This window comes from Rhinatrema bivittatum, chromosome 2 (genome assembly GCF_901001135.1).
Source record: "Rhinatrema bivittatum chromosome 2, aRhiBiv1.1, whole genome shotgun sequence".
In the NCBI taxonomy this organism is placed as follows: Eukaryota; Metazoa; Chordata; class Amphibia; order Gymnophiona; family Rhinatrematidae; genus Rhinatrema; species Rhinatrema bivittatum.
In genome coordinates, this window is record NC_042616.1 from 743,244,420 (window position 1) to 743,261,704 (window position 17,285).

General features: G+C 44.3%; 1 protein-coding gene across 1 annotated transcript in view; it reads right to left on the reverse strand.

Annotated features, from left to right (window-relative positions):
* CSMD3 (CUB and Sushi multiple domains 3) overlaps positions 1 to 17,285 on the reverse strand; it is a 3,551,396-nt gene that overhangs the window by 1,759,934 nt on the left and 1,774,177 nt on the right.

A 17,285-nucleotide genomic window follows, 5' to 3' on the forward strand; every position in this document is an offset into this window, starting at 1 on the left:
TTTTTAGCATGTATGCTCTATGAAGAACTCAGCTAACAGCAAGCATTGAGGTTTATGACGGAGAACAGTGCAAGAGATGACCCTATAAACAGTTTCTCATAACCCCTTTTGCTATAACACATATTTTTGCACTTCTCTTTGGAAAATAAAAAGACACACATAATACAATTTATTTATATAACTTCCTATACAAATTCACATTTGACATGTGACAATTGTTCAAACATTGCTATTCACTCAACTATATATAAGGTGCAACATGGTTATTCTTTAAATATTTATTTAAAAGGGATGCAGAGGGTGGTTTCTGGGTTATAATGATGCAAACCTTTTCTATATAGTTAATAGGGGACGAGCTGTTGAAACTTTGGAGGAGGGCATTGGGGAAGGTTACATTATAAGTGTTTCCTGTTTTTTAACTAGTTCACAATCCATAACAGTGACATAGTCAACGGGTGGAACTGAGTGGACCATGCCACATCCATTAAGGGCTCAGGCTCACACAATCAGGGTTACCCAACAACAGAAGAAGAGGCTTGCAGAATGGCTGCCATGGTTCCCATCCTGCGGTGGCCAAAGATGGAAAGGACCACCACCAGGGCCCATCCTGCTCGTAGCTCAAAGAAGCATACACTCAGTGGGCATAAATGTAGAAGGAGCCAGGGCTAAGACCAGGGGGATGGCATGATTGGGGGGGGGGGGGAGGTAGGCACAAGGCAGAAGGCTCGACTAGGGCACCTAGTACCCTTGCACTAGCCCCAGAACCCAACCAATGGCAGCTGAAGAAAGGGTCTGTCAGTGCCTGAGGAAGATACCCTGCAGGAATACATATGTGGGAGTCTTTGTGTGTGTTATGCGTGTCATCCTCAGCAGACCCACGGCATGGCACCTTCACCTTTCTACAGTGACTCCAGCTCCTGGTTCCTCCTCGCTGGTGGTGATGGGCTGTCAGATCCGTCCTTGGACCTCCCCTGCTGCCTCCAGCCCTGCTGCAGCCCCTGGCATTTCCGGTCTTGTTAGTTGTTAGTACTTCTCGTCGTTCCTCTCCACGTGGCCCGTGGAGAGATGCTGCTACCCACACAATGCCCCTCCCTAGGCGCGCTCGCATGCACCATTGTTGTTTAAGTAGGCACCGTGGCGGGAATCTAGCCGTGGTCCCAGATGATGATGTCAACCTAGCTACAGTATTTAAGCTCAGGCTCTGCTCCCTAGCATTGCCTCTGCAACAGGTCTCCTCGCTGGTTGAATACTCATATTCTCCTAGAGATTCATCTCATCTCAGCATTCCTGTTCCTCATTGTTCCTGGTTCCTGTGTCCTTGTTCCTACCTTGCTTCATACCTCAGATTGATTACACGGACTTTTATTCTGCTTTGCCTGACTTCGCCATTGACTCTTTCTAAGCCTGGGCCTCTGCTTCGCCTGACCACACCATTGACTCTCTCCAAACCTGGACCTCTGCTTCACCTGTCCATGCCATTTACTCTCTCCAAGCCCGGACCTCCGCTTCGTCTGACTACACCATTGACTATCTTCAAGCCCGGTCCTCTGCTTTGCCTGACTACACTATTGCCTATCTCCAGACCCAGACCTCCGCTTCGCCTGACTATGCTATTGACTATCTCCTTGTTCAGACCTCAGCCTTGCTTGTCACTGCCTTCGGATTCCCGCCAGCCCTGACTCAAGCCTGCTCTTCGACGCTTCTCCAGCTTACTACCTGGACGTGGTTTACTCAGGCTTTGGCCTGCTCTTGCTCGAGCCACCCCCTGTCTGTCTCTGTTCCATTGGCGCTAGAGTTTCCAGGACACTACCCTGACCAGAGTAAGACTGTACTTTCTCTCACCTGCTTTCTCTGGGCTGAACTAACTCTCACCTCGACTACACACAGAGGCCCACCTAAGTCTTGCTGGCTCCGGCACACAAAGGCTCAACCCGCGGGGAACGAGGGCTGGTATAGGTGAACCTCCAACGGCCTCTGTCTATCAGCCCACTCTGCCTGCCGACTGTGGGGACCCGTAGGTCCCAACCTACGGGTTGCGTCAACCCCACCTCGGCCCAAGGGTCCACCTCCGATGCAACAGTGTGTATGTGTGAGTAGGAGCCTGTGTGTGTTTGTGTGTATGTGATGGAGCCTGTATGCATGTATGTGTTATTGTGTGTGTGCCTATCTGTGTGCCTGTGTGTGTGCGCCTATGCATGTTTGTGTGCATGCCTGTTTGTGGGAGTCTGAGGGCTTTGCAGACAGAGAATATTAGCAAAAAGTACCCAGCATTGCTCATGTTGTCTGATTCACAACTTATGTAAATTTTCAAAACCAAACAAAAATAGAAAAGATAAATATTCTTTGAAAACATTAACAAATTAAGAGAAGACGCTAGGTGTGTGTCTATAACTGTGCGTAGTAGCCTAAGAGACAGGTCTTTCAAGACAGAGCATATTTCTGAAAAGTATCCAGCATTGCTCAGGTTTTCTGATTTACAACTGATGTAAAATTTCAAAACCAAACAAAAGTTGAAAAGATAAATATTCTTTTAATGTATTAAGAAATTAAGACCCTGTGTGTGTGTGAGTGTGTGTGAACCTGTGTGTCTGTGTACACCTATCTGTGTATGTGGGTGTGAGTGTGAGAGCCTGTGTGTGTTTGTGTATATGTGTGTGTGGGGGGGTGAAGGTTGCCTGAAAGCCAGGGTTTTGCACATAGAGCATATTGTTTTTGCTGTTCAGCACCCGCTTTTTACGCAAATTTATTGCATTGGCCCTATTGATATTACATTTTTAAATAGTAAACAAAAGATTCACATTTACCCATTCAAATCCACTCATGATTTAGGCTTGTATCATATCTCCCCTCAGCTGACTCTTTTGGATCTAGAGCCTACAAATGGGGAATATGTTTCTGATGTTGTTGCAGACAGTCATCTAGGAACTAGTAATCACCAGATGGTATGATTCAGTATTAAAGTATATGCCCTGAATATTCATCCAAAGGCAAGGGTTAACTCTGGGGTTAATATTCAAAAGTAATTTAAATGTTTCATCCAGATGTTAAGCAGCTACAGCAAAACTTTATGCTTTCAGCGCAGCTGCTAAAATCTAAGCTGGGGACAGCCAGGATCACTGTGGATTTGATTCCAGGCCACATAAATGCCCATTTGATATACAAGGTGGGTGGGAGGCCATGGGGAGGGTGGTGGATGGCATGGTGGGTGGATTGAGGTTACTGAGGAAGCACTAGTTTTTTTTAAATATGTACCATGGAGTGAGGGGGGAGAGATAGCTCTATCCTATCTCCCCTATTCTGCCTTTCCTCTAGGTGTACATTCTTAGATCTTTAATTATATTCCCATATGCTTTAGAATAAAGATCAATGATTTTAGTAGCCACCCTCTGGACCAACTCCATCCAGTTTATGTCTTTTTGAAGGTGTATGCTCCAGAATTCTAAGCAGTTTCCCAAATGAGGGTTTACCAGGAACTTATATATATATAGGCAATATCACTTTCTTTTTCTGCTGACCATTCCTCTTCATATGCATCTAACTGTCTTTTGTAGTTACCATCACCCACAGACCCCCCATTCTTCTTTCATACTTAGAAGATTTCCACCTCCTATACAACACTTTTCGTTTGGGCTTTTGCAGCCCAAACGCATTGTTCTACATTTTTTTTAGCATTAAATCTAAGCTGCCAGACTCGAGACCATTCCTTAATCTTTTCTAGATGCTTCCTTATGTTTTATACACACTGTTGAAGAATATGATATCCTTAAAAAAGACAAAACTTTCCTGGCAATGCTTCTGCAATGTCACTTGCAAAAATGCTGAAAAGAACTGGTGCAAGAGCTGTTTCCTGTGGCATCACTAGTAATACCCTTCTCCTTAGAGTTAACTCCATTTACCACTAACATTTGTTGCCTCCCACTCAATCAGTTTCTAGCCCAGTCAGTCACTCTAGGGCCCTTTCCAAGGGTACTCAATTACCAATAGCCTATGTGGAAACATGTCAAAGGCCTTAATGAAATCCAATTACACTACATCTAGTTCTCTCTCCTGATTCAACTCTTTTAATTCATCCAGTCAAAGAAATTGATCAGATTCATGTGATCAAGCCTCAGATCGTATAATCTACTGGACTCCAGAAACTGCACTGTCCTCTGTTGTAACAGTGATGCCATTAATTATCTCAAAACAAATGTCAGATTAACCAGCCTGTAGTTCCCAGCTTCCATCTTACTTCCACTTTTGTCAATAGGAACCCCATCTACTTGTCTCCAACACTCAGAACAATGTCCTACTCTAAAGAGGCAGTGAAAAGGTCAGCTAGCAGGACTGCTAGAACTTTCCCAAGGTCTTTCAGTACCCTTGGATGTATCCTATTTGGCCACATCACTTTACCTACTATAGCTAGCCCCTCACTTTTCTAAAATTCACTGGAGGTTTACCACACTTTCAATCCTATTTTTGTTGGTTTTATGCAGTCATATTCCTGGCCCTTCCTTACCGAACATGGAAAAGAAATATTTGTTAAGTAATTTTACTTTTTCCTCTACAAATTCTCCCCTTAACCTCAAAGTTTCACAATTCTACTTTTGCACTTACTATCTTTAACATTGCTAAAAGCTTAGTTTACCAAACTTGCGACTTCTTCTATTTGCAAGTTTGCATTCCTGATTACTTTTCCAGCTTCTCTTAGTTTTCCAAATATTGTCACCTATATTCCTCTTTCTGCAATCTCTTTTATTGCATGAACTCTAACCTTTTTTTTCCCTTTCTTTAGAATGCCTTAGTGGCCTCTTTTTATTTTTTACTTTATTTACTTTACTTTCTCAACAAAAAGGTTAGTTGTGCTTATAATATCTCTTTTTAGTTTTACCTACTGCTCTTTTACTTTTCCTAGATTTTCCCATCCAGCTAATGAGTCCTTGAGGTACTCTTCCATTTTAACAAAATTAGGCCTGGACTTATTAAAATGCGGTAAGTATCGCATGGATAGCAAAAGGGGTGTGGTTTATGCAAATATTCATTTTATCGCAATTTGCACTAATAACCTATGCGAAGAGCTAAATTAGTGCAAATTGCGATAACATTATCAGACTTTGCGATAGCCCTGTTGTATTTCCCACATATAACCACTGAGAGAAAGAGAGAGAGAGATAAAACCTTACCGCCCGGTCACAGCAGCTATCGCACAGCCTAACGCAATTTAAAAAGGTGTTATTAAAATCGGTGTTAAGTCTGTGCAATAGTTCTTCACAGCCAGGCAAACCCAGCCCACTCCCCTCCCTGCCCCTAACTCCTCCTATTTGCATCACACCATACGATATGGTGTTATCACACGCGTTAAACACGTTTTCACATGTGAAAAAGCCTTAGCGCATTTTGATAAATGACCCCCTTAGTTTTCTGAAGTCTAGAACTCTTGCTTTGAATGAATGTTCAAGGCCTATATTCTAATACTGAATCACACCATCTGGTGATTACTAGTTCCCAAATGATTTTCCATAACACCATCAGAAACATATCCCCCATTTGTAGGCACTAGATCCAGAAGAGCTGGCTGAAGGGAGTTATGATAGAGGTCAAAATCATGAGTGGCTACAACTTGTTAAGGAAGGACAGAGAGGATAGAAAAGGGGGAGATGTGGCTCTTTATGTCAGAAACAACATCCAAGCATCTGAGCTACAAGGAAGTTGGGGTAAGGAAGAAGCTCTATGGGTCGACCTAAAAAAAGATGACGGAGCGTCCATTTATATTGGAGTGGTTTACAGGCCTCCAAACCAAAAGGAAGAGCTGGACAGAGATCTGGTTGAAGACATCCATAAAATAGGTAAGAAGGGAGAAGTGGTGATCGTGGGAGACTTAAATATGCCAGATGTAGACTGGAAAATCCCATCTGCAGAAACTAAAAATAGTAGAGCGATAGTGGATGCCATGCAAGTATCTTTGTTCAAACAAATGGTGTTGGAACCCACAAGAGAAGGAGCTATACTCGACTTAGTGCTCACTAATGCAAATAATGTCTCAGATGTCCAGGTGGGTGCCCACCTCAGCAGCAGTGATCATCAAACGGTATGGTTTAATATCACTAAAAGAATAGGGAAAAGAACCACAAAGACCCGAGTTTTACAGTTCAAAAACACAGACTTTGAGATAATGGGGAAGTACCTGGAGGAAGAACTTAAAGGATGGGAGAACGAGAGAGATGTGGATCAGCAGTGGACCAATCTAAAAGGAGCAATCACCAAGGCAACTACTCTATATGTTAGAAATGTAAAGAAAAGCAAAAGAAAATTGAAACCTATCTGGTTCTCAAAGGAGGTGGCTGACAAAATTAAAGCTAAAAGAACAGCATTCAAGAAATATAAAAGATCCCAAAGGGAGGAGCACAAAGAAGAATATTTGTATCAACTGAGGGAGACAAAGAAATTAATCAAGTTGGCAAAAAGTCAAGCGGAAGAGAGGATTGCCAAGGAGATAAAAAATGGTGACAAAACATTTTTCAGATACATCAGCAAAAAGAGAAAGGTCCAAAGTGGTATAGTGAAATTGAAAGGTGGTAATGATCAATGTGTGGAGATTGACGAAGAAATGGCAGAAATATTAAACGAATACTTCAGCTCTGTGTTCACTAAAGAAGACCCTGGAGAAGGACCATCTCTACACAACAAGAAACTGGAGGGAAGTGGAATAGATGAAAATCCTTTTACAGTTGAAAATGTGTGGGAAGAGCTAAAGAACCTGAAAGTGGACAAAGCCATGGGGCCTGATGGGATTCATCCAAGGATATTGAGGGAGCTCAGAGATGTTCTGGCGGGTCCGCTGTGTGACCTGTTCAATAGATCCCTAGAAACGGGAGTGGTGCCGAGTGACTGGAGAAGAGCGGTGGTGGTCCCGCTTCACAAGAGTGGGAACAGGGAGGAGGCTGGCAACTACAGACCGGTTAGCCTCACTTCGGTGGTGGGAAAAGTAATGGAGTCACTGCTGAAAGAGAGAATAGTGAACTATCTACAGTCCGGAGAATTGATGGACCAGAGGCAACATGAATTCACCAGGGGAAGATCCTGTCAGACAAATCTGATTGACTTTATTGACTGGGCAACCAAGGAATTGGATCAAGGAAGAGCACTCGATATCATATACTTGGATTTCAGCAAAGCTTTTGATACGGTTCCGCACAGGAGACTGGTGAATAAAACGAGAAGCTTAGGAGTGAGTGCCGAGGTGGTGACCTGGATTGCAAATTGGTTGACGGACAGAAGACAATGTGTGATGGTAAATGGAACCTTCTCTGAAGAGAGAGCGGTTTTAAGTGGTATACCGCAAGGATCGGTGTTGGGACCGGTCCTGTTCAATATCTTTGTGAGCGACATTGCGGACGGGATAGAAGGTAAGGTTTGTCTTTTTGCGGATGACACTAAGATCTGCAACAGAGTGGACACGCCGGAAGAGTGGAGAGAATGAGACGGGATCTAAGGAAACTGGAAGAGGGGTCGAAGATATGGCAGCTGAGATTCAATGCCAAGAAGTGCAAAGTCATGCATATGGGGAGTGGAAATCCGAATGAACTGTATTCGATGGGGGGGGGGAAAGGCTGATGTGCACGGAGCAGGAGAGGGACCTTGGTGTGATAGTGTCTAATGATATGAAGTCTGCGAACAATGCGACAAGGCGATAGCAAAAGCCAGAAGAATGCTGGGCTGCATAGAGAGAGGAATATCGAGTAAGAAAAGGGAAGTGATTATTCCCTTGTACAGGTCCTTGGTGAGGCCTCACCTGGAGTACTGTGTTCAGTTCTGGAGACCGTATCTACAAAAAGACAAAGACAAGATGGAAGCGGTACAGAGAAGGGCGACCAGGAAGGTGGAGGATCTTCATCGGATGACGTACGAGGAGAGATTGAAGAATCTAAATATGTACACCCTGGAGGAAAGGAGGAGCAGAGGTGATATGATACAGACTTTCAGATACTTGAAAGGTTTTAATGATCCAAAGACAACAACAAACCTTTTCCGTAGGAAAAAAATCAGCAGAACCAGGGGTCACGATTTGAAGCTCCAGGGAGGAAGATTCAGAACCAATGTCAGGAAGTATTTCTTCACGGAGAGGGTGGTGGATGCCTGGAATGCCCTTCCGGAGGAAGTGGTGAAGACCAGAACTGTGAAGGACTTCAAAGGGGCGTGGGATAAACACTGTGGATCCATAAAGTCAAGAGGCCGCCAATGAAGAGTGGGTGACTCGCCATAATGATGGCTACTGCCTGGAGACAATACCCTTATTCAATAAACATACACATGCTTACTGTGACTCCAACATCGCTCTAAGCTTCAACAGCAAGAGGAAATGTGGAAAAAAAGGATTTGCACTCACAAAGAGGGGAGTAGCTGGCTTGTTACGGCGGTTACTACCCCAAACCAAATGTGCCTGATACTTCACTTTCAATGCATATCCAGCATAGCTCTCTGCTTTAACAGCAGGGGAAAAGAAAACCTGATGCTTTACGCATATCCAGCATAGCTTCAACGGCAGGGGAGAAGAAAAAAGGATTCACACTCACAAAGCGGGGAGTAGCTGGCTTTTTACGGTGGTTACTTCCCCATACCAAATGTGCCTGATACTTCACTTTCGATGCATATCCAGCATGGCTCTCTGCTTCAACGGCATGGGAGAAAAACTGATACTTCACTCATATCCAGCATAGCTCTCTGCTTCAACGGCAGGAGAGAAGAAAAACTGATACTTCACGCATATCCAGCATAGCTCTCTGCTTCAACGGCAGGGGAGAAAAAAAACTGATACTTCACGCATATCCAGCATAGCTCCCTGCTTCAACGGTAGGGGAGAAGAAAAACAACCAATAAGGGCTGTATAACATAGTCTGGGTAAAACAAATAAGCATGGGTGTAGCTTGCTTATTGCGGCGCTTACTACCCCTACTACCCCTAACTAATAAAGCTAGATATTTCACTTGGATGCAGCTCCATCACTGCTCTCTACATTAATGGTGGGGGTGGAAGGGAAATAGAACCAAGAGCTAAGAGAAACAGATAAGTATGAGAGAAAAAATGTGTGAAGCTTGCTGGGCAGACTGGATGGGCTGTTTGGTCTTCTTCTGCCGTCATTTCTATGTTTCTATGGGTTAATGTGAATTGTTTGTTTACTCTTAAAAATATAAATATTAGGGGACAATAAATAAGATAAAATAATTTTTGAATCAACACACAATTAAGCTCTGTAATTCATTTCCAGAGAATGTGACAAAGGCAATAACAATAGTGGCCTTTAGAAAGGTTTGGACATGTTCCTGGAAGAAACTCTTAATAACCAGGTAGACCTGGGGAAAGACAATGCTTATCCATAGGCATAAACAGCATGGAATATAATCTATTCATCACCTGGATTGGCCACTCGTGGAAACAGGATACTGAGATTGATGCACCTCTGGTCTGATCCAGAATTGCAGTACTTATGGGTTTTGTTTTTTTTTGTTCTTACATTCTTATTGGTACTGTTACATCTTGCTTCAGATGAAATAGAAAGAAATCTATTTTACCATCTTTCGTACAAAATCAGAATATGCCATATCCTCAGGTGCAGACATAACCCTAAGACGTTGTGGAGAGGGATCCAATTGGAAAAACAGTGGAGTTTTCATCTTGTCAGTGGTACAGTGGAAAACTGAAGGAACATTCAGAGTCTACCTATGAATCAGAAGATATTGTAAGAGGTTCCTCTGATGTTTTCCTCTTCATAGATAAGGATGAATCATGAGGCTTAGCTTGTGATATGTTTTCTCTAGTCTGAAAACATTGACTGAATTTCCATCTTAGGTATCAATGACTATACAACAGGAGAAATCTGTTTCAAGGCTAGTGGCATATAAGTAAAATAATGGTTTATGAAATCTATTCACATCTTTATAACCATGGAATGTTGACCAATTGTAGGGAAGAACAGTGGAAGAACTCTGATTCAGGAAGCAAAATGAGGAATGGAGAACTTTGGTCCTGTTTTGATGTTTCTGCACTGAAAACTGATTCTCCATTCCAAGTAGGTGTCTGCACAGAAGATAGTGCCATGGCTTTGCCTGTGGATGGCACCAACAAGTTTCTGGTGCTAAGTAGGCATGACACTGAAGGGAATAATCTCTGATGCAGTGAAGAGACAACCAGTGTGGCTCATATGCACTTCAGTGATGAGATGCCAGACTTTGTGTTATTGCCTTTTCTGCAATGACACTTTTCAGAGTCACAGCATTTTTCATGAAAGGTCTGTAACTTTTTTTAAAATTTAGATAATGGTCTCTGATGCATAGAATGCTTTAGCTTAACTGCTAAGGGATAAATTGAGATTTTAAAAACTTATGTAAGGTATATCCTCTCAATTTAATGGATCTTGGTGATAAAGGTGCACAGGCTGCACATTCAGGAATATAATGGGAAGTACTAAGACATTGGACACATTGATTATGCTGATCTAAAAGAGTCATCTTTGAAGAGCAATGGAGACATCTTTTGAATTCTAGTTTTATTTTTCTAGCATGTTGAAAAGAAGGAATGCTAAGTCAGACTCTGGTCTGAAGAAAATTATTTTTTCTCTTTTTTTTAAAGGAGACTAGTGACCAACAAGAAGAACTGTAAAATTAAAAGTAAGACACCTAAATGTGTAAAACACCAAATGAAATAGAACAGAGTGCGCAAGCAGAAGGCAAATAACTGAGGAGAATCACATGATAGCAGGTAGGCAGGAACATCTGAGCTTGCCGGAAAGACTGAGAAGGCCTTTTGACTTCTGAAAGAGCTATATGTTTCTGTACATTCAGATAATGTCACCCACTTGTGTGACAGATCTTTGCCCTGCTTGTTCAACAAGCATTGCAACTGATTAATGACCCAGCTGGACTTAGCCAAGCCTTGTTTGACTGAGCAGAGGTAATGCAAGATGGCCACATGCTAGACCGCCAATGCAGATGCCTCCAAAAATGATCTTGGTTTTTTTGTTTTTTTTTACATTTTGCCTTTCGAGCTCTTATAGTCATAAAAGAAAGTAAAGGTGCAGGTCTATCCACCTGGACCCATGCCAATAGCAACATCAGGTTCCATGGTTAGAGGTTCAGTGCCAGAGTTTGAGACTTCTTCAACCCTCATGGGTCTGCATCACTCTCCAGAAATGTGCACTGAGTGGCTCGGAAGTCTTGGATATCATGGCCCAACTTGATGAAACTGGCCTGAGGACATTAGGTGGAGAAGTGCAGCTCAATGCTGGATCAGGGATTTTAGAGGAACAACGTTTTGCTGGGATCCAAGATCTTGAGCTTAGTGTAAGTGCTGCTATAAGGAAAACTTAGAGAGCTGGATCTAAGGGGAATTTGGGATCTGTGCTCCCTTCAGGTATGCTCCTAATCTCTTTTCCTGTTAAAAATGAAGTTTTTCAGTTGGAGAGTACACTCGTAGTAACATTGGATGAACTGTGGAAGGCTATATCCAATATGGAGAGCTACAAGATCTTAAGTGCAAATAAGATAATTTTGAGAGCTAGATGAAAGATTATTGGATTTGAATCGATAAAGTATAGTTAACCTGTAAGAAGCTGGAAGCTTATAGACGTGCTATTATGAAAGACAATGTTGTTTTACAAAGAACAACATTGACCTTGGAGAACTTAATCCAGAAGCGTACATTAAGATTTATCAGTATTCCTAAAGTGCACTCTTGGACTCCAATATTTAAGTTTCACTGAGATATGAATGAATGTTTGTCACTTACTAAAGACTCTTTAACTCCTATATATTGGATTTACTATTTGCCCCATATCAGAAGACTGAGGAATAATGTGGGCCTGTGCTTTCATCGGAGAGTTTAGATACTTCTGCATTAAGATGAATACTCAACTGTGATAGTGAACTTTGCCTTGAAATCAGACACAGAGTTAATCTTTAAGCTGCTTTTTAGACATATTGATGTGTTGTTTTTCAGTTCTTTTCTGATATAGTCACAGAGAATAAGAAAAGTTGACACACATTTTTGTGGTATAGACCTAAAGTTTTGCAGATTAGTGTGTCCTTTTATTTGAAATCTCCATATAAATATCTTAACAATTCAGAGGGTGAGCTTTTTTTAATTGTTTTAACATTCCAGCTCTCCAAATTTCTGTGTGATAAGATACCACCCACTAGCTTCAATGTTAATTGATTAAGTGATGCCTTATATATTTGCTTGCATTTTGGTCTCTAGTTCTGTTTTTATCCTTTTATTTTTTTACTAATTTTATTTACTTCCTCTTTTGAGGGGATTTCTGTTCACTGGAGGTGGACCTTTGGCCTGGTACAGGATTGGTACGGCCCTCTGGTTGGACCCAGAGAGCGCCTGCCACCAGGAGGCGGAGCACACAAGGAGACAGAGGCTAGCTGGAGCTTTACCAATAACAGTCCAGGGTTTCTGCAGGTTGAGCCCTTGGGTACCCAGACCACCTGGACTTAGGTGGGCCTCAGAAGGTCTCCAGGATAGGTAGCAGAAGGGTGTGCTCACTATGAGCAAGGTTGCGCGGCTGATGAGGAGAGGATGGACCAGATCCAAACTGGAAGCTCCAGAGACCTCAGGGAGGTAGCAGTTCAGGAAGGGTCTCTTTGGGTGAGACAGGCAGTGCCTGTGGTTCTAGTCAGGAGAAGGCCGCAAGTGGATTCCAAGCAGGTTGGTCGGGAAGAGAGTGTCCGAGTGAAGCACAAGGGTCAGAGCCAGAGTATTAGTCCAGGAGTGGTCAGCCAAAGCAGGGGTCAAATACCAAGGTCAGTCTGAGCATAGTCAAGGCAAGCGAGGGTCAGTTCCAGGCAGCAGATAAAGAGAATGGTCAGGCAAGCAGTGGTCAGTTCCAGGCAGCAGATGAAGAGAATGGTCAGGCAGGCAGTGGTCAGTTCCAGGCAGCAGATGAGAGAGTAGTCAGGCCAAGGTCAGTACCAGAGATCAGTCCGAGAGGTACTACCTGAGTGAGGATACAGGAACACACAGAAACTCAGGAACAAGGAGACGCTGGAACAAGGAGACACTTGGAACAAGGAGACACTTGGAACATAGGATAGGCAAACTAGATACACCACGGTGTTGACCCAATTGCCAAGGCGAGGTCCTGGGGACAGGACCTCGCTATTTATAGGGCTATTGTGTGATGTCGTCAATCTGCACCCCCATCAGTGTTCCCGCACTTGGCCCTTTAAATTGGAGCATGTCGACCGTGCGCCTCCCTGCAGTGTAGAGGAAGCCGGAGAGGGCCGTGGTGAGCGACAGGGATGGCGGAAGCTGGCAGCAGCGGTAAGACCGGAGATAGTCAAGGGCAGCGTGAGGTGAGTAGGCCCGGTTGAGGCACCCACGCGGCCGGGATGCGCACAGTACTCCACATTCTAGGCCTCCCCCTTACTGGTCTGGGTTTTTCAGGATGATCTCAGTGGAAGTCCAAGAGTAGGTTTTTGTCAAATATATGGTGAGAGGGCTCCCAGGAGGTTTTGTCTGGACCGAAGCCCTCCCATGACAGGAGGTATTCCCAGTGGCCTCGATGACGTTGAACGACTGGACTTCTTTGACTTGCAAAGTGTTTTCAGGCTCTGCTGAATGTTGCATAGGTGGAGGAGACCTTCGGGAAGGCCAAGATGGGACCAAAGGTTTAAGTAGCGACACGTGAAATGTGTTGTGGATTCCCATGGAAGGTGGAAACTTTAGCTAGTAGGTGACTGCTCCTATGCATCAAAGGATGGGAAATGGACCAATAAATTTGGGAGCTAGTTGTTGGGAAGGTATGCGTAACCAGTTATGCTTAATACTAAGCCAGACTCTTTGTCCAGGCAGGAACAGAGGTGCAGTCCGACGATGGGTGTCAGTGAAGCATTTGGCCCATCAGCTGCTTGGCAGAGCCACTCCCTTACATGGTTCCAGAGCCAACGTATGGTTTGTGCAGTAGATTGGGCTGCAGGTGAGGGTACACTGAGTGGAATAGGCAGGGGTAGGCACGGTTGATGGCCAAAGACTACAGCAAAGGGTGAAACTTCCATGGCAGAGGTGATATGGGTGTTATGGGATAGTTCTGCCCAAGGCAGGAGGTCAGCCCAGTTATCTTTCTGGTCGTTGATATATGATTGCAGGAAGGTTTTCAACGAACAATTAGTCCTCTCAGCCTGGCCATTTGCTTGCGGATGATAGGCTGATGTTAAGTTTAATCTAATATTGAACTTTTTACAGAGAGACCTCCAATATTTAGTTGCAAATTGAGTGCCATAACTTCTTGCGGTAGATCATGTAAATAAAATAAGTGGGTAAAGAAGAGTCGAGCAAGCTCTGGAGCCGATGGAAGTCTAGGTAAGGGGACAAACTGGGTCATTTTTGAGAAGCAGTCAATGATGACCCAGATTACAGTATTTCCTTTTGAAGGAGGCAGATCCACGATGAAATCTGTGGAGAGACTTGACCCGGGTTCGGTGGGAGCAGGAAGTGGTTGAAGAAGCCCCCTTGAGTGGCCAGTCAGAGGTTTTGATGTGCGCAAACCGGACAGGAGTCCACGTATTCTCGGGAGTCTTTTCTCATAACAGGCCACCAATAGTGCCTTCAGAGCATTTTGAGAGTCCGGGCTCGGCCGAGGTGACCGGCCAGCTTGGAATCGTGAGCTCAACAGAGCACGCATTCATGGAGATGGCAGGGAACCACCGTCTTCCCGGCTGGTACTGTGGTAGTGATTGCTATTAATATGCAGGCTGTATCGATGATGTGCCTGGGAGTCTCAGGTGTGTCTTCTGGCTCGACGGAGCAAAAGAGTGCATCTGCACAGAGGTTTTTCACTGCTGGGTGATAGTGGAGCTCAAAATTGAAGTGCTCAAAGAATAGGGCCCAGCGGGCTTGTCTTGGGTTAAGTAACTGGGCCTCTTTGAGGTGTTCCAGATTGTTATGGTCGGTAAATATTGTGAATTTGTGCTGTGCCCTTCAAGCCAGGGATGCCATTCCTGGAGTGCAAGTTTCTCTGCTAGGAGTTCACAGTCCCCTATGGTATAATTCTGTTCTGTGGAGGAGAATTTATGTGAATAAAAAACATGGAACTAGTGTTTCCTTGGTGGAGTATTGACTCAGGACTGCTCCTGCTCCAATGGCAGATGCGTCAACTTCAACTATGAAGGGATGGTTAGAATCCGGGTCACATAGACACGGGCCGGTATACAAGGCCTCTTTCGAGGCGTGGAAGGCTGATTTGGCCTTGGGGCTCCAGACTTGAAGATCACATCCCTTCCTTGTCATAGCGGTGAGTGGAGTGGCCAATGTGGAGTAATCTGCAATGAAGTTTTGTTGTAATTTGTAAATTCACGGAATCTTTGTAGGGCTCAGAGATCCACTGGTTGAGGCCAATCTCTAATACCCTGGAGTTTGTCAGGATCCATGGTGAACCCACGGCTGGAGATGATGTAGCCTAGGAATGGAAGACTGGATTGCTCAAAAATGCACTTCTCTAACTTATCATAGAGATGATGGTCTCTAAGGCAATGGAGGATGGTTTGAACGTGGGAACGATGAGATTTCTGGTCTTTGGAGAAGATTAATATATCGTCCAGATACACTACGACAAATAAGTACAAAAGGTCCCGGAAAATCTCGTTCATTAGCCGTTGGAAGACTGCAAGGGCATTGCAAAGCCTGAAGGGCATTACTATGTATTCGTAGTAACTGTCTCTCGTGTTGAAGGTGGTTTTCCAGATGTCTTCCGGTCGAATCCGTACTAGGTTATATGCCCCCATAGATCTAGTTTAGTTAAGATTTGTGCACCCTGTAGGCGGTCGAACACTTCACTGATAAATGGCAGTGGGTACCAGTCCTTACGGGTTACTGCGATCAAACCTCTGTAGTTTATGCATGGTCTTAGACTGCCATCCTTCTTCTTTACAAAGAAGTACCTGGCACCTGCTGGGGAAGTAGAGGGTCTTATGAACCCTTTGGCCAAATTTTCATTGATGTATGTTGACATTGCTTGGGTTTCTGGGAGTGAAAGAGAATAGGTTCTGCCCTTGTGAGGCATGGTTCCAGGTAGAAGTTCTATGGGACAGTTAAACTTCCAGAGTGGAGGCAGGATAAGGGTGTTTTGTTTGGAGAACTCATCTTTAAATTCTGAGTATGAAGCAGGTAAACCAGGAAGGGTTGTAGAGCTTAGAACTATCACAGATGGAGTCACTTGCTATAAACAGTGAGTTTGACATTGAGGACCCCACTGGGTGAGTTGCAGGGATTGCCAGTTGAAGTGGGGTTCATGTAACTGAAGCCAAGGAATTCCAAGGACTACGGGTTGTGTGGATCGTTTCAAGATCAGGAGAGAGATCTCATCATGGAGGGTCCTCACAGTGAGGCGAATGGCAATGGTACGGTGAGTGATCCGATTAGGGAGAGGTTCTCCTTGAATTGAGGAAATACGTAGTGGTACCTCCAGTGATTGGACTGGTATCTGAAGGAGCTTGACGATTTCTTCCATAATGAAATTTCCACTCGCCCCAGTGTCCACAAGGGCGGTGGTGGTGAATGAACGTGACTCCCTAAGGAGGGAGATTGGCAACAACAGTTGAGGGCCAGAAACTGCAGCACCCAAGCTCAGGACCCCCACCGGGCTCAGGCTTTGGAGCTTCCCGGACACACAGGGAAGTCTGAAGGAGATGTCCGGAACCGCCGCAATATAAGCAGAGACTGGATTTTCTGCATCGGAGATGTTCCTCTGGAGTCAGGCAGCCTCGTTGATTTGCATAGGCTCCTCGGGAGATTGTGGGGCTGCTGGTAAGGCCTTCAACTGAGGATTCACCGAACAGGATGGTTGGCCAGGAGGTTGAAGGATCCTTACCTCCTGATGCCTTTGTGAAAGGCGGTAGTCAATTGTACCAACCAGGGAGATCAAGTCTTCCAGACTTCCAGAGTCTTCCAAGGCTCCAAAAGGAAGATATGGGCCTGCTTGCTCCAATGGCCAAAATAACATCGGAAGATACTTTAACTGTTTTTGCTCTTCACATGCATAGGCAAAGACACTTGTGAAGTCATCCATTATCATTTTGGTCAAAGTAGAAAATGGGGCAAGGAGGATCTTTTCTGGCTTCATTTTCCATTTTGTTACTTGATGTGGATTAAAGTGGGGAATAGAGTCGTGGTAAGAACATAAGAACATGCCATACTGGGTCAGCCCAAGGGCATCAAGCCCAGCATCCTGTTTCCAACATTGGCCATTCCAGGCCATAAGAACCTTGCAAGTACCCAAAAACTAAGTCTATTCCATGTTACCGTTGCTAGTA